A 21786-nucleotide genomic window follows, 5' to 3' on the forward strand; every position below is an offset into this window, starting at 1 on the left:
CATCAAGTGTCATATTCTCTGTTTTCATGATCGAAATTCTTTACAAATATCTGCTTAATAACTTTTCGATAGGCTTAGGCTAACTCGTACATGTATGAAGGCGTTGCTTTTATATTTGATTTGTTTGTTTTTATTTTTTTTTCAATAATTAGATTATTCTTTCTGTTCTTTTCTATCTGTTTGTGTCCCTTGAAAATATTTCTCGCCTCAAATTGACATCGAAATTTTATTTGTGTATTTAACTTTTGTCTTTCGTTTATTTTAAATTTTTATGACTTTTATCATTTTTGAATAAATTTACATAAATTATCGTCGAAGGTGAAAAAAGATATTAATCCTGTAAATAGTTTCACGGTAACAAGATATACCCTTGTTCGTGTGTTAGAAATGAATTTTGTTCAGTGTTGGCAGAAAAGCTGAGTTTTATTGATATGCATGTAATGAAAAGATTTTTTCTTGAGCAACTTTTCTGTGAATGTTTCTATGGGTTATTTTGCATGTAAAAATACCACAAAAAGTGTTTTTCCTCTTTCCCTCTTCTGAAGACAGAACTGAATGTACGGTAGGGTTTATAGCTGTATAACATATAAAAATGCATGTTAGAGGGCTTCTGAGTTATATATATTAAAATGCCTTTTAAATTTGCAGTTGAAATGAAGAGCAAAGAAGAACCAACATCAAAACTTTGAGGGAAATAGCGATGAAAAATGAAGAACAAAACAAACAAGCAAATAACAGGTGGAAAGTGATTACATATATATCTTTTTTGTCAATAATGTACACGCTTTTTCATACAGACTTAGAAGATGATTCATAGGTACATGTAGTTATCTTTAAAATTATTTAAATTTATACCTGAAAATTGAAATAATGTGAAGTTAACTGTGGAGTGAGGTGTTACTCTTTATTTGTGTAACATGTGTGTAAGTCTAAGATAATGTTCATGCATGCGTATTGTTCGACTGCAATATGTACAGAACGACGTTAGGTATCGTCACAAGACGACGAAGCCAATTTTTTTCAGATACAGTAGATGTGTTTATCAATACCATAACAATGAGTGATAATCAAGTACAATGCTACCTGTAAATACAATATCACAGATAGAGATATGCGAAATGTTATTTATGGTATAAATACAAGTAATATGATATTAAAAATATCATACAGATTGATCGATGTATTTGCTTTAGAAATTTTTATCTATTATATGGAACTGTGATTATCTAAGGTAAATTCTTCCCGACAGTCCTGAGAAAATGGGTTGCCAAAAGTTCCACTTGTCATCTAATTCGGATGACCAGGTTTTCTTAACTATGTAAGTTCAGAAGTTTAAGGCACTTTTCCCATTATGGTTAATTTGATTTGACTTCGTGATACATTTTCTAAAAAAGTTTTACTGTATTGGCTTCAATAATGGACATTAACACCAAAATTGCATTTTGAACTTTTGGGTATTGATTCTTTTTATATTTAAAATTTTTCCCTGTGTCACATAAGAATAATATTTTGTGTGATACGTTCAAAAAATAAAACTTTGTCTTTTCTCAGATGGCCACAGTATCTGTGTCCTCTACAAAAATTAAAATTTTTCAATTAAAATTTTGTGTCATATACAAATGTTAATGAAAAATTCAAATTTTTGCAGAGGACACCTGTGGAGTTTGCATTTTTCCTCCGACCACGTCTAAAATTCTTCATTCTACATATGAGGCAACTTCCTAGTCGTAATAAATTTTACCACTCACAAATCGATAGAAGAAAAAAATAGCATATGATGCTTTCTAAGATATTGAATTTTAACCGCATTACAGTACTTAATCTACAAAAAACATGAATATTTTTTCCTGCATTGTGGAGGGAAGCAAACTTTTCTCATGATTTTCGATTCTCAGAATACTAGTTAAATGCAAATACATGAAAATGTTATCAGAGAATTGCACTTTTAAAAAAATACTTTAAGTGGAACTGTTTGGAGAAATACCCCCATCCCTAACCCCACCCACAAAAAATCCTTAGGTGACAAATAGGATGTTATATCATTTTATTGTTAATTCATTCCAAATCTATAAGTCGCGAAAATTGATTTTTACCATCTTTTTCCAATAACTTTTCAAAGTTATTAAAAAAATTTAACTCAACCAAAATTCTTACTGATAGATGCAGTTATTTTTTTTTACAGGCTTAGATAACAATGGGATATCTTGACTTAAGAATCAGCGATTCATTTGAATGTTTTCTAATATGAATTTTTATGTTGACTCTTAATATTATTTCATGTATAAATCATATATTATATTCCATGCAGTGATAACAAATTATATCCCTTTCATATGACTCTTCGAATTCATATTATGGTTATACATCAAACTGATTTCTGAAATAGTAGAACCGCTTTACATTAAAATGTCTGAAATAGAAGAACCGCTTTACATTTCATTCTATTATCCATTTGAGTCTAAACTTATCGTTCTTGATTTTTTTCAGTGTTGGTAATAGGAAAAAAATGTGGTGAATTTAAAGTTGAGGATCATTACATCTTGAACAGACTGATGTATGAAAAACAAAATTGAAGAATTGTTTATTGTGTTTAAATACTTCGAGGTCAAATTGCATTATCAATTAAATAATTGTCTGGATACATTTTCATACTTTTTTTCATATCTTTATAGTATAGATTAAAAATAACAAAACTTGAGTGTTTTGACCTTGAAGTCCTAAAAGAGGAAATGAGACTCACCCAGAAATCCATTGTGGATATAATTATGGTATGCCTAAATTCTTTGTATGATTTTTATCAGCTCGTCAATATATAAATATATAGCAACTATATATGTCTCACAAAGATTAAAAAAATATTCGGAATACAAATATAAAAAAAATATCATCCTTTTGTGATTTTAAAATCTAGATGCTTGATATACATGTGTATTTCTATTTCAGAAATCTTTTTTTTTGTTTAATTTTAAAATTTGCTGTAAATAAAGGGTGAATTAAATGTACAAAATTTAGAAGAAAATAATACTCTAAAGGAATGTGATAAGTATTCAGAAGCACTATTTTCAAACTCAAAAGATTTTTTTTGTCTTACAAAGTGCATTTAAAAAAATTCATGGTTAACGAGAGATGATGTATAATATTTTTTTATGTTACTGAAACCACTTCCTTATTTTCAAGACTGTCAGGAGGTTCTTTTAGTTTATAAACTGAAATCAAATATTTATTTAGTCATGTTTAGCATTTTTTATATTTATATACATTTGAACATCGATAAACTCTCTTTGATTACTACTTTTATTTAACCATTTTTATCAAATTTTATCAAGATAACGTTAAGCAAAGAAGTAAATGAACTCATGAATAAATTGATATATTCATGAATAAATTGATAAAACAAAAAATATTGTATCATAAACAAGCATTCTGAGAGTATTGCATAAGCAATACATGTCCCCTACCAGGTTCCCCTTTTTCTTCAGGATGTCATTTTATAATATGCAAAAGTTATATCCAAGGTAAAACTGTATGATTTTTTTTAGGTCGTGAATGCCTGAAATAATCCACATGAAGATGAAAATTCAACTCATTTTTCCAACGTCTTTTACTCGCTTCATATTTATGTCGACCATCGGAATTAAGTTAGCGCAGCACGGACCCGATCTTAATTAAACGAATGCGAAAAATTCAAAATGCCATAATTCTGTCAAAAATTAATAAAGCGATGCGAAATTAAAACTTGATATGTAACTCATCAAGATACACTCACATTCAGCTCAATATCTGCAAGCGTTTAGAAAAAAATGCGGAAAACCAAGTGGGACAGACTGACAGACAGACGGGGACAGATAGACAGACAGACGGACAGACGCAGAGGAAACCTATAGTCCCCCCGGTTTCACCGATAGGGGACTAATAACATGATAAATGAAGAACTATGGATAAGAAATCCAAGAATATTAAGATAAAAAAAATAAATGTATGTATTATATTTTTTTTCAAAATATCATGTGTGTAAGTTTGATAACACTTTTCTCATGTTCTTTTATTTTCAGTGAAACTGAAAACAAAGAATACAACTATCAAGTGTGATTGGAAAATTTGCAATGAAGAGAACTTCCAAATAAAGGGTAGGAAAGTGATAGCATCTACTATTGTATTTTGTTATTCTACTTCCATTCTTCTGAATTATGAGGAAGAGAATTTATAATACCAGGTATATACATAAGAAAGTTTGCTTTTTATCTTTATGTGACCTGCTAATATGAATTTTTAAGTTCAGAAATGCATAGAAACAAAACGATTTTAGTGAAATGTTATTTGACATATTTCTAGGTGAATTTAATTGACAGTTGAAATTTACCAGAGAAAAGGGGAAATACCATACGAAAGAAAAATCTTTCTTACATTCTTATACTGAAGCTAAAATACAACGGGATATTAACTATCTTGGTATGATTTTATATATAACATATTTAACTTTACATAAGGACATTGAAATGAATAATTCAAATAATGCTTTTAACTAAAAGTAACTACGGACAGAACTCAGAAGGGGGAAAATCACTGATCCGGAACAATGTTTTGTTTCAACTTTGCTTATATTACTGTACATTTTCTGTTTAAAGATATGTATGCCGTATTAAACAGTATTTTTGCACAGCTGAAACCGAACAAAAATTTCTGGAGTATGATAAGCTACCAAAAATGAAGCATTCTTGCAAATTCGACGAAATTTTATTCGGTAATAACAAAGTACTGGTCAGGAAAAGAACACGATATTCCCATGCATATTTATAAAGGACTGACGTTTATCCTGGATCTGCGCATATGCGCGGGAAAAGCATCACGAGAATCATCAGGTCGAGGGAAATATTTTCTGTGACGTCTGATCAGTGAGGGACACAAATAGACCAAACAGCTCAATGAGTTGCATTTAATGCATTTATGGGTTACTACATAAAATACTACGTGTGTTTTTTCAAAAAAGCTAGTTTTTTAAATCGCTCTCAGAAAGATTTGATGCATTATGTACATTATTATCTACTAATCCCATGCTCAAATTTGCATACAAATGATTAACAATGATGAAAATTAAAGTTTCCCCTACTCCATTGTACAGGTCCGTTTGTTTAGAGTTTCCCCGTGCTGTACTGCTAGTGGACATTTTCGGTTGGGTGAACATTTACGGATCTTCAGTATGGAGCGCATTATGCGCAAAAAAAAATTATGTCAAGTACAATGTATGGAAAGTTATTCAAACTGCTATGCTTACACCCTGAATGTGATATAGTCAATAATCCCTTTTGGTTTTTTAATATGAACTACACAACATATATAGATGAAACTCACATACCATACATCTTGCCTTCTTAGAAATATAGTTGGGCTAATAAAATAAAATTGGTCAAGTAATTCCAGGCCTCTAAAAACTATTTCAGTTTGAGGGCACAACCAAGCATTTCGATGAACACCATCAAGAAAAATTAATTCAGGTAGGTAGCATCGTTTTTTTTTTAAAGTGGGTGGGGGATAGAACAGTTAGAATAAAAATCAACTAGCTCGAAGAAATCTGACAAGTAAAATAGGTTCCAATATCTTTCAATACTAAATTTTATTCACTACAATATACTGCCAAACTCCAAATTTCACTTTCGAATTAGCCCGAGCTAATGCTGATAACCTACTTGCAAGAATTTTTATATTATTTTCAAGGGGACAGAAATACTGTTGTTCATATGTAAAGAATATAATTATATTATTTAGTAGTATTCTGGTTTTGGCATTCGATATATTGTGCAGATTCATACATGATAGTCTGTGGAATACTTTTTGTTGTTTTGAACCATTAAGAAATGCAGTTCCGAATGTATCTAATAACCATTTTGATTGATCAATTTATATCATTTATTTGTATTAGTTATTTCATTTTGGCACAACATGGTTTCCACACTTCTTTATCCATAGTCGCTGACATCTATAGAAGTTCACCCAACCGAAAATGTCCATTGAAAAGACAATTGCACGTGATTATTCCTCGGTACAAAAAGCAACCAACTCTGAGGTGCTTTCAATATTGACAATCCCTAACTCACGTGTTTGTAGTAAAAACGTAGTAGACCATCATGCTTTTCGGTTCATTCACGAGATTGGACAATTGTTTGCTGTAAACACGCGAGACAACGTGATCATGAATATTTCAATAAGAGGCGGTTTTTTATCCGACACGGAGAGAAAATAATTTTTACCAAATAATATTTCATAACTTTTAAAAGTGATGGAGTGGAATTGTCTTATTTGCAGAAAGTATATAACTTATATAACTTGATGAGACACCACATATATTTATTACTTTTAAAATAAAACACAAATACGGCATATATAGCTTTAATATTCATGCTAAGTATGATTCCTATCAGCTCGACAATAGACCCTTTTCCTATGACATATTTTGCCTAAAATTTATTCCAATTAGCTGCCATCTTGTAGGGCAAAGTACTTAATTTACCTATGCTCAAAGGATCAACCATTTTCAAACATGCAAGTAAGAAATATACGCCGAAAAATATTTACAATCTTGAAATAATGAATTAACAGAGGCTTTAACAATGGCGTATTGATAAGAAAAACAGTGTCATATTTAGCTCACTAACCAGTGCAACTGTAGTAAAGGGATCTAGGATGTTGCTCTACAATATGGCGGCTAAGAGGAATATATGTCATAGGAAAAGGGTCTATAAAAATATGTTTTATGATTTATAATTATCCGCTATATATCATGCAAATATTTTTTTCTTAATTTTGGAATACATAAATTATACGTGTACATTACCATATGAAGATATTATGATAATACGTTGCAATGGGGAATGTAGTGTTTCCCCTATGGCACATATGTTATTTCTTAATACTGATATATGTAAAAGTATAGACATTTTTGTGTAATTTGCTTCAGATCCGTCCCACAGATTCTGAAAGTCAATGACAGTTTATTTAGTTGTATCATTACTGGTTCTGAATCTTGCAACTTTTTAATGAAAAAAAATAGCAATAGAATTTTAGCTGTATAAATGGGAAAAAAGAAGAGTACATATGATTCTACCATTTTCATTTTATGTGAAACATTTGTAATACAATTTTTTTCAGATGAAACATTCACATGTTCCTTTGAGTTTCACTTTCTTCATACAAAACAGAGAGAGTTTTACCATGAAGAGTCTGCCTATGATATGGTGAGTATTTGTTTTCTTTTTGTTCATTATTTGTTTTATCATTGAGTTTTTTTTTATAATATTTGATATATATGTGCATTTTTATTTTAAAAATCTTCTCTTGTTTCATTTTTTAATCATTAAATTTAAAAAATAAGGGGGAATAGAATGTATAAAGTTTAAAAGAAGCAATACTATCAGGCAACAGTAATATATTAAAATTTACTATTTTCAAACTCATTAGTTTAAAACACTTTTGTCTTGCAAAATGCATAAACAAACTGTATGGTTAAAGGGAGATAATCATTTTTAACGTTTAACTGAAACCACTTGAAATATCACCAGAATCTGCTAGTTTACAAACTCAAAAAATGATCTTGTCATTGTTTGCATAAACATTTCAAAATTACTAAAATTCTTCTTTGATAAATACTTATTTATATACCAATGAATGCATCAAAATGAAGATAAACAAAGATGTAAATGAATCCATGCTCATGAATGAACTGATACAACAGAAAAGATACACTGTTACATTAAAACATGATAAATAAAAAAGCTCTAGATAAGAATTCACCATCATAAGCTGTACAAATATAATTAAAAAGTACATGTGCCATTTTAATTTTATGTTTAACATTTGTACACTGTATTGCCAAAATAGAAAAAATACATTTTTTTCAGATGAAACATTCACACTTTCTTTTGAGCTTCTTTTTCTTCAAACAAAACAGAGAGGCTTTTCTCATCAGGAGTCTGTCCATGATGATTATGGTGAGTATAATTGTCGTTGATTTGTCTTATTCGATATTTCTTTTTTTCATTGAATTCTTTTTATATAATAAAACTCTGGATTTTTGAAATGCATTTGGGTAGTAGTATCTGTCTAGCATTTATTTAAAAAATCTTTCATTTTTTCTTAATCATAAGATTTACTATAAAGGGGCGAAGAAAAATGAATGAACAGATGTTAGAGGAAAACAATACTGTCAGACATATTGTATGTATTAATTAAAAAGTGTTATTTTTTAAACTAATAAGTGTAAAAGATTTTTTTTGTCTTGCAAAATGAATTTTCGTATCAAAAAGTGGTTAAAGGGAGATAATATATTTATGCCCATCTTCCTGATACTCGCACTAAAGGTTGCTCTGTTTGATGTAATATTATACTATCTGATACCAACACAACACCGTTTGAAGTTGAAAAAGGTCATTTATTACCAAATGACAATTTTGTAAAACTATTACAAAAATGAAAATGTAGTTTGATAGATTTACATTTATAAACCTTGCAGTGATACCAATATCACTACATGCAACTTCGAAATAGATCAAAACATTACTGTATAAAATTTTTACATCAAAGGTGGGGTAAGGTAAAAATGCCTTACCTACTGAAAAAAGAAATATGGAAAAATATTGTCAAATTATTCACATCAATTAAGAACACTATAATTTTTTAACTATTAGGGAGAGGTGGGAGGGTTGTTCAAAAATAAAATTGTATTTCCATACAAATATGGCGCTGCCACTGATTGTACTCAATCATATACTGAGGCTGTTCCAAAAACAAGACCGAACAAAAGTATTAGAGTTATCTCGCTTGTCCCACTTTCAATACACAAGAAATGGGCATAAAATTATTTATGAACATAAATAGCATTTATGCCCATCTTCCTGATACTCGCACTAAAGGTTGCTCTGTTTGATGTAATATTATACTATCTGATACCAACACAACACCGTTTGAAGTTGAAAAAGGTCATTTATTACCAAATGACAATTTTGTAAAACTATTACAAAAATGAAAATGTAGTTTGATAGATTTACATTTATAAACCTTGCAGTGATACCAATATCACTACATGCAACTTCGAAATAGATCAAAACATTACTGTATAAAATTTTTACATCAAAGGTGGGGTAAGGTAAAAATGCCACTTACTGCCAATGACAGGCAGATCTGAACTGTCATCAGCAGTAATCCCCACCCAACCCTAGTGCGAGTCTTAATCTTACTACAATAGAAGTATCCCTAAAATTCATACAAACCGGATACAAACAATGAAAAATAACACATTACCAACATACAAAAAAAGTATTTCAACTCTTGTAAACAATACCATATTATTATGCATTGTACACACACTTTGTTAGATGCATAATTACGTCAAAACTTTACTACTTCTTGATACAACCAGATGCTCCTGTCATCATGGTTGAAAATGTTTTTCTAAGCCAATGTCCTCTTTCCTGAAACAGATAATGTGTCACACTTGTAGATGCATAATTACATCAAAACTTTACTACTTGATACAACCAGATGCTGCTGTCATCATGGTTGAAACTGTTTTTCTAAGCCAATGTCCTCTTTCCTGAAACAGATAATGTGTCACACTTGTTCACATATTTTGACAATTGTCCAAACCCTCATATTCTCTATTACTGGTTTGATATTTATTTTACAATCAGATGCTCTTGTCACCATGATTGGGTATAATTTGTGACACCAGTAATTAACACACTTGATTGACATCAACCAAATAAATAACTCACTATTTTATAGGAACTCAACTCAAAGTAGATTTGAAATGTCATGAATTATAATCTGACCAGATGCTCTTGTCACCATGATTGGGTATAATTTTGTGACACCAGTAATTAAAACACTTGATTGCAATCAACCAAACAAGTTAACAAATTACTCACTATTTTATAGGAACTCAACTCAGAGTAGATTTGAAATGTCATGAATTATAATCTGACCAGATGCTCTTGTCACCATGGTCATAACTCTTTACCTCAACCTCACCTCGTGAGCAGTCAAAGGTTTACAAAGGGGATTCGAATGTACTTTTTGAAAGCGTCTAATGACCACCGCCCCATTGATTTAATTTTTTGCTCTAGAACTCCACTGGAAAAAGCCGTTGTTGCTGCTCTGATTCTAAAGCTGTGACCTTTATATCATTTACAATCTAACCCACACCAATTTAATGGCAAACATAACTGATCTGTACAATATTTCCGTGACACCGGTGACCCATCCATGAAAGTAAAAAGAGGACCAGAAGTTGGTTTTCGTAATTGAAAATATGTCCATAGGGCCTGAACAGGACATATTGTGTTATCTTTGCTGTCATTTTTCACATGCACAGTGTAAGTTTGACCTTTACCATGTTTGAAAGTTTTCATAGTCAACTCCAACCCTACTGGGCAGTCTGAAGTATTTTCTAAAAAATGTACAGATTGTATTGTCAATAAATGACAATTTCTGTCTTTTGAAGCTGTAAATTACAATCCTAAGAAAACAGTGAAATGCCACTAAATACACACTTTTCATAAGTACCTGTACAAAATATAAACTTGTTGTATATTGTAAAGAAGCTATCAGCTGTTTAAGAATGATTGGTGTTATAGGTAACCTAGGGTCCCCTAAGCTTGTCTTATTCTTGTAACCTTGTAAACATTTTTTCACTAAAAGTTGGGCCTTTCATATTCCTTATCTTATGTTGAATACTTAATGCTGAAACATAGGTTGCCAGTAACAATAAGCTATAAACAAAATGATATCTTAAGCTTCTGCTTTTGCTGGTACACCTTTCCTTGGCAAAGCAAAATGATGACACCAAACAATGGCAATATTCAATTGCCCTTTGATAAGTATTATGAGTTGATGCTGCTAATGACTGATTTATTAGATCTGAAGCTATTGATTCTAAACTTTGAGATTGTCCTCGTTGTTATGGCATGCTACAGGGTTGTTGTAGGAAATTTTTTGTAGGGACTGTGGAATCTGCTGGCGAGAAAGATGATCAGCTAAAACATTATCTAAACCCGATACATGTCTTCCTTGAAATAAAATATTGTGTTTAAAATATTGCACTACTAAACGACAAACAAGAACCATTTGTCTTTACTTTAGGTTTGTTTGTTGATGATGTGCACAACAGCATCATTATCCGTGAAAAATATTTTAATAATAACAATCAATTTTCAAACTGATCTGCCCAATGCTGAACTGCAAGTACACTGGGAAATAACTCCTTTTATTGTAATATGATAGGTTTTCCAGGTTTTAGGCCATATACCACTAAAATACTGATTTCGTAAATAACCACTGAAACCAATGTTACTTGTATCCATATACAATTGTAATGAGTCAGAATTGTCCCATTGCTCTGATGAAAACAGTGACTTGCCATTGAAATGCTCCAAAAACAATCCCCAAGCATTTAAATCCGCTCGAGCTTCCTTATTCAATCTCCTATGATGAAAAGGTTGAGTTTACTCAATTAACAGATCAATTAGCCGCCTAGGAAATGGGCGTCCTGGAATGACCACTGAACAGGCGAAGTTTAACAGACCTATTACAGACTGTAACTCTAGTAATGTTATAGATTTTTTAGACTTGTGAATTTGTATTAGGTGTCTAGCTTTAGTTAACTTGTCTTGTGCTAAACATGACTCCATCAAAATAGAATCCAACTCAATACCCAAACATATAAGCGAAGCACAGGGAAGGACAGTTTTTAACTCCTTAATTGGAATACCAATATCCTTGAACAAAAACATGAACTAGTCTCCCATGTAAGCCTAACTTGTTTTCACATACCCAATGTACTGCAGTACTGAATTCTTCAAATAACTGACAAGAAAAATTAAGTCACATAGGGAGAGTTTTGTCAAAATAGTATTCATTTTCTAAAGTAAAACCCAACAATTCCCAATCTGAACAATGTATTGGAACAATTTTATATGCATTCTGAATATCCAATTTAAACAACCCGCAATTTTTCTCATATATGCGCATTCAACCTACTGCATCTTCTACCTCCTGATATTGAACAGATTTGAATTGATTATGAATACCAGAAACCCAGAATTTAGACCTACTTTGGATTTACCCAAACTGATAGCCAATGCCTCACTATGGATTTCTGAATTTAATGTTTGCATTTTGGGCTTTATTTCACACTCCCCTTCTAAGATTTCACTGATTTCAAAGCCTTTATAATTATTCTTATTTTTGATTCCTAACAAATTTCCAAATCAACAAATTCATTTCCCCAGATTTTGCTTTTTATCTTAGAATCTACACCGAGACCCAATGGCTTAATGATACTGGGATTCTTAACCCCTGCGCTAAGCGATAACTCCTTAGATGCTGTTTGTTAATTAGTACCTGAATTACTTGGTAAAATTGCCATCTTCTAATTGGCTTGAATGATTGTTGCTTGTTGGAGTGTCACTTGCGACTTCCTCTTGTTGTAAATTAACTGGCTTTGTAACCACCCCATAGTCTGTAGGCCTATTACCGGTACTCATCTCTGTAAATGGATGTTAGCATGTATGCCTAATTTATACAAATCATGTCAAGAATTCAACCTATCTATGACTGATAAAATTATCAGCTTTTGATTAATGTGGCAAAATTATTGTTGATTTACTCATCCAAATATTAGTCCATATCAGGCAATAGGATAAAATTACCCATTAGACCTGACTCTAGGGTAGTTCTTTATACCAATTATTGTTTAAATCTTAAAACAATCTGTATAATTACAGTGCACTAGTGAAATATAGCTACACAATGTATCAAGAAACCATTGCAATATCACTAATTAATTCACTATCCCTAGTGAAGCATAGCGATAGAATTATCGCATTTATAACTTGATAGAATTATCAAGATTCAGCACTGATCAAGACGTGATAAAATTATCACTAATTGTAAAGCATAGCGATAGAATTATCGCATTTGTAACTTGATAGAATTATCAAGATTCAGCACTATTGAAGACGTGACGCAAAAAAGTATATGAGATATACTGAATATACATACATGTATTGTATTGTAAGTTACATACAAATATATAATTTATACATATAGTTAAAGGCAAGAAACTGGGAAAGAGGTATATAATTTTTTATGCTTATCACAATATCTTCAATTAAGGTAAATTACTAAGGAATCCAGCAAGTGATCTAAGGATGTTCATAAATAATTTTATGCCCATTTCTTGTGTATTGAAAGTGGGACAAGCGAGATAACTCTAATACTTTTGTTCGGTCTTGTTTTTGGAACAGCCTCAGTATATGATTGAGTACAATCAGTGGCAGCGCCATATTTGTATGGAAATACAATTTTATTTTTGAACAAGCAAGTTGGCTTACAGCGTGTCCAGTGCACAGTTAATACATTGTGATGGACTTCTCGTGGTGTGATCTTTTGGATTTCCAAGGAATTCAGCACATTTGTAAGTGTTAAAAGACGAGACTTTATGTATATGTATAAATTATATATTTGTATGTAACTTACAATACAATACATGTATGTATATTCAGTATATCTCATATACTTTTTTGCGTATTTGTTTTTTTTAACAATTGCTCTTTATTTGTAATATCATCATCATGCTTGTTCTATCATTTGGATCCTCCTCCTTCTATTTGTAAATCTTTTTGCTCCTCCGGGGGCCCAAATTGGATTAATAAAATCTTGTATCTTGTATCTTGAACATAAACAGCATTTATTTAGTTTACGTTTACTTAAACCACTATTAAATCGTCGGGAATATCAGGAAGATTTACTAGTTTATAAATTAAAATCAAATGTCCATCTAGGCATGGTCGGCATGTTTAAAATTTATATGTGTACATTTCTTAATTATTCACAAAACCTCTTTGATAACTATTTATTTATCTAATCAATCTAAATGAATTCATGAATGAATTAATGAACAGAAAGGTACACTGATCAATAATCAATATATATATAAAAACTCTAGATAAGAAATCCAAGAATATTTAAATAAATAAATATGATATTTAAAAATCAAATTTATGTGTATAAGTTTTGAGAACTCTTTTCTACTTTTTTCCTTCATCTTGATTTTTTAGTGAAACTCAAAGCAAAGAATACCAGCATCAAGTGTGATGGAAAACTTTTCAATAAAGGAAATTTCCATCTAAAATGCCGGAAAGTAATACCACCAATTTTGTCATGTTCTTTTTGCATTTTGTTAGAGTTTATGTGAAGAGAACATGTGAGAGTTTGCTTTTTATCTTGATGTGAAGTGCTAACAGGAATTAAATTGGATAACAAAAAAAAAAAAAAAAGATTTTTTCTTAAGGTTAATTTAATTAAGAATTGAAATTAAACAGACAATAGGGGAAATATCATACTAAAGAAATACTGCTTCTTATGTTCTTATACTGTACGTAGCTAATATACAACGGGATATATTTGCAACAAAATGAATAGAGAAAATGAATAAATATGTCAACATTTCATGTTCTTATTTTCAAGACTTTTTAAAATTATTCAAACATCGTTCTTGTAGAAACGGATCTAGGAAAAGCATTTGAAGGCCTCGCCTAATGGCGCTTTAAACACTGCACACTTAAGTTCAGACGAGACGTTCCTCAAATCTGTCTTGTATTTTTTCGTAATGTAAGAAAAATATTCAAAATTTTAATAACATTCTAATTTCTAAACCAGTTTCTAAACTTTTTAAAAAAATCCAAACACTTAAACTTGTGAAATTGGAATTTTTTTTTCTTCCATTAAGGATTATATAAGAAAAATTACCGCTGCTATCTTGCAGACATGCCTGGTAAGGTTCCTCAATTTTTTTTTTTTGTAAACATGTTTTAGTAGCAATACTTCAATGACAAACTCTGAGAAAATTTTTTCTATTATTAAGGAACGTCTCGTCTGTCCTTAACAGCTCAATGTATAGGGTAGTATTATGCAGTTAGTCTGACCTGCCCTTAGATAATTGTTATTTACAGTGAATTACATGATTTGTGATTTTTAATTGTAGATTAAAATATTTTAGCATTATATAAGACCAAGAGTAAGAAATTTAACTAATTTTTTTCATTAATTTTCCCAATGTAAGAAAAAAACAGCAATTTCTGCTCACAAATAGTCCATTGTCTTTGGGCATTTTTACTGCCCAAATAAGACACGTACCCTATGTTCTAAATGAATGAAAAGGTCTCAATATGCATATCTTTAGATGATATATTTTTTCTAAGTCCAAAACACAGTTTCTGTTAGTGTTTAAAGCTTCCTTAAGTTGTTTAGATGTTCATTTTTGAAGAAAGTTTCTTAAAACTATTGAAAAATAATGTTTTGATAAGGATTTTCATTTATTTTTCAACATAGTGTACCTGCCAGACTTCTCCTCTAATAACGCTAATTTTTTAATAATGTTAAAACAAATGAAGAACACCTTGTATAAGCATGTATTAGTAAATAGCATTCGTAAAAGATAAACATTAAATGAATGAATGTAACAATTGTTTATCAATAAATAACTTCATTGTATCTAAATGTCAAGTTGAAGGAACAGCAAGTGTTTTCTTCTTCTCATGCAGAAGTTTTTGAATAAAGTCTGTTTCATAAAAAATAAAAATATCATTAAGATTTACTTAAAATGAGAATTTTGAAAAATAAGTATAAAATGTAGAAAATTTGTCTTCAATTTTACTGATCATCATTTTTTATATTAATTGTCTACTAAATATATACACTGGTGTAATTAAGAAAATATTTCATTTTTAGTTATGATATTCAATAATGTATTAATTTTTTCTATATGTTACAAGAATGAATACCTATATGATTAATATTTATCAGTATGGCTAATTTTATTGCATGTGCACATACATGTGCGAAGATTTATTGAACAATTATCGAAAATATATTTCAATAAAATATACATTATTTCGAAATGCCTAATACTAACAAGAACTATTCAATAAAGGTTGATAATCAAAGCCTTTGAAATTTTCTAATGACAAACACATTATTCTAGCTGATAGAATTTGAAGAACAACAAAAATTTACTGTATTGGCGGAACTGTCATGGCTTTTATTACAAATTACATTCACAGATAACATGCAACTGACATGTTCATTCAAACATAAGCAACATGCAACTGGCATGTTCATAACCTATGCGCCGATCTTACAACTGGTAAGCATTTTGGCAGCATAGCATTCACAAATATCAAACAAACCATATGATAGCTGGGGGACCTGAACAAGATGGGAAGTTGAAAAGACCAAGCACATGCGCATCAAAGCTCAAGTATTATTGACCCTAGAACCGTAACGATAGAACCGCATAATTCCGGAAAACGGTTTGCACTTTGTAGCTATTTATTATCTCAAAAAACCAAGCCATAAACGGCCTTCTCAATAACTGTATTTATCTTTTAGGGATAAATCTGATTATGCACAATATGTAGAAAATAGAACACTGAGTTTTTCTGTTTAAAATAGTCACTAATTCAGAACATAATACATCCTTATTATTTGTAAAAATAAGGTATAATATACATACAATATTTAAAATAATTATATTAGGAATGAGGATTTTTTATGATGAAAACCTGGTTAAAAGTCCAAGTGAATTTCTTTTACAAAGCCAGTATTAGACCAAATACCATTAAACACACAAATCCACCCATAACAAACAATCCCATCATTAGTTTTCTGTTCTTTGCTTCCAGGGCCTTCATGCCATTGTGCTCTGACGACAGGTTGCTCTGTAAGACATTGTTACGGCCCTGTACCAGCTGAAGTTCTCTCTCCAAGACATTGTTTAGAGACTTTTGCTGTTGTAACTTTCTTTTGCATTCCTCCATCGCAAGGAGAAGTTGACCTGAATAAAAGAAGGCAGATATATAAAGAACATGCTAGCGTTCCGAGTTTTTGAAATGAGATTCCCTTGTAAAAAAATGTTATACTGTAAAATGAGAATATTTGGCGCACTACTAATTTTAGCGCCTTTGGCGCAAGAGCCCGTGAGCGCTAAAATTTATTGTGCGCTAAAGGATTTCTAAATATCGCTTTTTGTGTGTTGAAAGTTTTTGCATAAGTACATGTAAACCGGAACGCGCGATTACGTAATGTCGAAGGGTCATTGGATTTTAAATACACACTAGCACTGCATATGTTCGGAAGACAGAAAGTTCTTCCAAATTATAATTTAATCAATTAAACTATTATTACCCCGGTAGTTGTTAACCGATTATTTTATTAGCACCTTCAATGTTTGGCTTCTCGGCGTGTCAATCTTTCATCGCCTCGAGGTAAACAATGCAATCAAGCATGGCGATTGAGCTTGCAGACAATACCTGATTAGGATTACCGTTTTATCTAAGTAATTTTCTGTCGATGCATGCATTGTTTTAATATGATTGAAATGAGTAAATACTCCATTTCTTTTAGTTGAAAATAGAAATAAAATAAATTTTAACATTGTACCACGTCCATGTGATACACATGTAGTAATATTTACATTCAGTGTAATTTTCCTCATAAAATCCGTAAGAAATCCTCGACGTTCAAATTTCTATAACACACGCGAAACCTTGTCACCGCGCGTTAGAATACACAGTAGGGACTATATGCAATTTGAATACTCTAGAAACACCAAAATGTAGAATGTTTTATTTCAATTTAATGAAAAACTACAACCCTGAAAAATTAACCTAGAAATTAACGTAATGTGCATTAAAAATTAATTTGTCACTTTTTTAATCGCATTGTTTGTTTGCGTAATTTAACTTTGCAACGTCACTTAACGTCATCTGACGTCACAAACGGCTCTTACGTCTATTAACCACGATAGTTTTGAAGGGCCCTAAATTCACATTAAATGTTAACGAAATAAGCAATTATGAAGAAGGGAAATTAGAGAATGTATATATAAGCATTGAATTCATATTTTTGGCTGTCTTCGGTCCTATAACACACCTGGCCGTGCCGACAAATTTATCATACCGCGCTAACGCGCGGTATTCAATTTGTCGGCACAGCCAGGTGTGTTATAGGACCGAAGACAGCCAAAAATATGAATTCAATGCTTAAATGAATGATAGCAACATGTACCGTGGTAAAGTTAACGAACGTTTACTGATATACGGGAGTGCTAATGTTTTTCTGTGCGGGTGTGGATTAAAAAAAAACAAAATGTCACATTTATATATTGTACTGACAAGTGCAAGCGCTGAAATTTATTTGCGCCAATGCATTCCAACTTGCATTTACGCTAAAATACGTATGCGCCAAATGTTCTCGTTTTACAGTACACCCTTAGGCAACAATTTGAAAAGTTACACCATATTGTTAACCTATGCAGAATTTTGTTATATTGAGAACATGAGCATAATGTTTGTTGTGTTTAGCAATTAAATGTTAATTTAGTGTAGGAACTGAGTAAAAAGAATACACTATGATATAACTCTTTCAAAATGATACGCATATATTTGTACATTAATTAAAACGGTCATTTAATTTAGTCATCAATTTTGTAGAAAATTACCAAATAAAGTAGATGTACAGCGTATGTATATATCATGTCCCTACAATTTACAATATACGTGTAACTTGATAACATGACAATGCAATAAACATTAATTTAAAGGGGGATGCCACACCAACTCTTTATTTTATAGATCTTTGAGTCATCCTATTTTAAACAATGGTTTCAGCATTGAAAGGCCGATATTAGCTCTTTATTATTTTATATAATTTTTTTTGTATTTTTTCAAAGAAAATGAGTTATTTTCGAGTTAAAAGTTTGCTGTAAATGAATGCATAATATGAATATATAATAAATTATGTAAAGAAAGGCTGGTAAGACTTTTTTTTTTATAAAACATTATTTATGAAAATAAAACACATTATTTGTGAATATTTTTTAACCTATGGTTAAAAACACCATAAAACTAGTCACAACTGAGGACAACATGTTTGTCAATCATATTTTAAAAAGAAATTGAAACGAAATTGAGAAATTTTAGAGAAATTAATTTTTTTAATATTTGGACCTAACCCGATCAAAATTAACACAAAATGAATAAAATGCTAATTTATTGCCTCTTCATGTATTTACATTGAAGAAATCTATTTTATTGTCAAGTTCAATAATGTTTTAATCCCAATTACACCTAATCAGACTAGTGCTCTTGGAAAAATATTATTTATACAATTATTGTACAATTATGTTTGGGATCAGTTTAATTTTGATCGGGATTGGCCAAAATTAATAAAAAATTAATTTCTCTAAAAGTTGGCCATTTGGTTTCAGTTTCCTTTATAAATATGATTAATGAACATGTTCTCCCCAGTTGTGACTGGTTTTGAGAAGAATTTAACCACAAGTTTAAAAAATGTTTACTAATTATGTGTTTTATTTTCATAAATATTTATTTAAAATTTTTAATATCTTTAAGGCTTTTCTTTACAAATTTTATTTGGTATTCATTTGATGCATTCATTTACAGCAAAATTTTTACAACAAGGCATCTAATTTGGATGCAAATATTTTTTTCATTTTCTTTGAAAGAATACAAAAAAATCTATATAAAATAATTGAGAGCTAATGTTGGCTTTTCAATGCTAAAAGCATTGTTTAAAAAGGTTGACTCAGAGATCTATAAAGTAAAAAGTTGGTGTGGCATTCCTCCTTAAACACAAGATTTTAGGTGGGTAATAAAATGACACATAGCAGCAAAAACTTACTGTTTTGACGCGATTTTCGGCATAATTACGATAATCTAATAAAAAATCCACATTGAGATTTAGGTTTAACATTTTAAGTACCTGGTGTTTTACGGGAGGAGTCACAAACTTCATTACCTTCAAGAACTGGTAACAAACAGCCAAGCTCTTGTACTGTAGGACGACGTCCTGTGAAATATTGAAGGCACACATAAACCCAAAGACTAGAAGTCTGTAAATCTATGTTGTAACATAAAATTAAAAAAACAATGTGGACTTTCCTAAATGTTTTAGGACAAGACATCCTCTACATCTATAACTTCATTTTTACTACATAGATAGTTATTTATTATACACAAAATTCTTATTTATTTTTTTTAACATAAATTGTAAATTTTGAATTGACTCTTCATAACATAAAACGTTTTAAAATTGATAGATTGAATGGCAATAAAATTCCACATGAGTTTAAAAGAAACATGGCGATGATCTTTTTATTTCTTTAATTCGTGAAAAGCATTAAATAAAGTGTGAATCAGGGCAATCACAAATGCAATGCATGCCCAGCATATCTATAAATCAAAACAGCATTCAATATCAATCCCAATGCAAATTACCTCACTTCCGTTTCATATAAATACATATTATACACTAACAAGAGGTCAATGGTCCACATCGCTCATCTGAAAAGCTTTGACCATTCTATTCTTTACCAGATTTCCCCCTAGTAATATATATTGTGGCCCACCCTACCCCAGTGATTATAATTTAGACAAATTTAAATCTACACTAACCCAAGGTGCTTCCACACAAGTTTCAGCTTTTCTGGCCCAGTGGTTCTTGAAAAGAAGAGTTTTAAAGATTTTTCCTATATATTTCTATGCAAAACTTTGATTCCCTATTGTGGCCCCGCACAACCCCCGGGGGTCATGATTTGATCAATTTAGAATCTACACTACCCAATAATATTTCCACAAAAGTTTCACATTATCTGGCCCAGTGGTTCTTGAGAACAAGATTTTTAAAGATTTTTCCTTTACAATTCTATGTAAAACTTTGATTCCCCATTGTGGCCGCGCCCAACCCCCCATGGTCTTGATTTGAACAATTTAGAATCTACACTACCTGCAGATCTGTAGCGTTATGGGTTTTTTTTTTATATTTGTCTTTGACCATAATGCTACAGATCCCATAGTGCAAAAATGTGCAATTTACGGCGCAATATTTTTGCGCTCTTTTGGTGAGAATTTCTCCACTTTCTAGCATCGGTCAATCAACTACCTTTCAACTTCCAATTGTAAACACATTTAGTAGCCAACATATAATAGTTTATCCACCTCCCAACCATTTTTGTTTGTCTCTACAGGCAATAAATTCGCTTAAAGTGAAGTTTCAGTTATCTAACAAATAATTTTAATCAAGCGAGTCGATTATTTGTATAGACGACTATAAAGGGTTGGGAGATGAATCAAATACACAGATTAGTTAAATAATGTGTCTAGAATTAGGAGTTGAAAGGTAGTTGATAGACCGATGCTAGAAAGTGGAGAAATTCTCCAAAAAAGAGCGCCAAAAATATTGCGCCGTAAATTGCACATTTTTTGCACTACGGGATCTGTAGCGTTATGGTCAAAGACAACATATAAAAAAAACCCATTACGCTACAGATCTGCAGCTAAATCTACACTACACCAGGATGCTTTCACATACGTTTCAGCTTTTCGGGCCCAGTGGTTCTTGAGAAAAAGATTTTTTAATGACCCTACCCTATTTTTGTCTTTTCTTGATTATCTTCCCTTGTGAGAAGACTTGACCCTTCATTTTAGCAAATTTAATTTCCCTTCCTTCAAGGATGCTTTGTGCCAAATTTGGTCAAAATTGGTCCAGTGGTTCTTGAAAAGAAGTCGAAAATGTGAAAAGTTTACAGACGGACAGACAGCTAGAGGGACGGACGGACGACGGACAAAATGTGACCAGAAAAGCTCACTTGAGCTTTCGGCTCAGGTGATCTAAAAACTTCTGAAAGCATTTCAGTTACCCACCTAGCTCCTTCAT

The 21786-nt window shown here is 31.1% G+C and overlaps 2 long non-coding RNA genes across 3 annotated transcripts; one reads left to right on the plus strand and one right to left on the minus strand.

Moving 5' to 3' along the window:
* The first annotated feature begins 654 nt into the window (after nucleotides 1-654).
* Nucleotides 655-14576, plus strand: LOC134235852 (uncharacterized). 2 transcript variants are annotated; one of them, XR_009985487.1, is made up of 4 exons: nucleotides 655-738; nucleotides 7144-7229; nucleotides 7893-7982; nucleotides 14109-14576. It is a non-coding gene; the product is annotated as an uncharacterized LOC134235852 (long non-coding RNA). The 2 variants fall into 2 exon arrangements; XR_009985488.1 differs by lacking the exon at nucleotides 7893-7982.
* Nucleotides 8402-12999, minus strand: LOC134235853 (uncharacterized). Its single transcript, XR_009985489.1, has 2 exons — nucleotides 12391-12999; nucleotides 8402-9461 (listed from the first exon to the last, which is right to left on the minus strand). It is a non-coding gene; the product is annotated as an uncharacterized LOC134235853 (long non-coding RNA).
* Nucleotides 14577-21786: the final 7210 nt, after the last annotated feature.

Source organism: Saccostrea cucullata, unplaced genomic scaffold (assembly GCF_032062105.1).
Source record: "Saccostrea cucullata isolate Sc308-1 unplaced genomic scaffold, CSIRO_AGI_Scuc_v1 ctg3488, whole genome shotgun sequence".
Lineage (NCBI taxonomy): Eukaryota > Metazoa > Mollusca > Bivalvia > Ostreida > Ostreidae > Saccostrea > Saccostrea cuccullata.